Source organism: Brassica oleracea, chromosome C4, assembly GCF_000695525.1.
Source record: "Brassica oleracea var. oleracea cultivar TO1000 chromosome C4, BOL, whole genome shotgun sequence".
Taxonomy (NCBI): Eukaryota; Viridiplantae; Streptophyta; class Magnoliopsida; order Brassicales; family Brassicaceae; genus Brassica; species Brassica oleracea.
This window is the reverse complement of record NC_027751.1, coordinates 8,937,037-8,937,561: the sequence shown is the minus strand read 5'-3', so window position 1 is coordinate 8,937,561 and position 525 is coordinate 8,937,037.

Below are 525 nucleotides of genomic sequence, written 5' to 3'. Positions count from 1 at the left end.
AGCTGGATGCCTTATGGTCTGGATGCCTTATGGTGCAATTCCCGACTATGAAGCGCCGACCTAACTTCTTCCAGTTTCACTGTATCTTTGCCAACAATGAACGATTGAACGAAGTTCTCGAAGGAGTTCGGCAGAGATACCAACAGGATTAGTGTCGCGTCTTCATCCTCCACCTTAACATCGATGTTACGCAGCTCCAGTAATATCGAATTCAGCTTGTCAAGATGGTCGCGAGGCTCAATACCTTCTTGCATACGCAAGGCGAAGAGGCGTTGCTTCAGAAGTAGCTTATTCATCAAAGATTTTGTCATGTACACACTCGCCAACTTCTGCCACAAACTAGCAGCTGTTTTCTCATCCGACACTTCAATGATAATCTCGTCTGCTAGACACAACAAAATTGTTGAGAACGCTTTCTCTTCCAGAGCCTCCAAATCAGCTGCTTCAGATTTCTTCCCTGACAATGGTCCCCAGATGCCTTGTTGCTTCAACAACGCCTGCATCTTAATCTGCCAAAGACTGAAG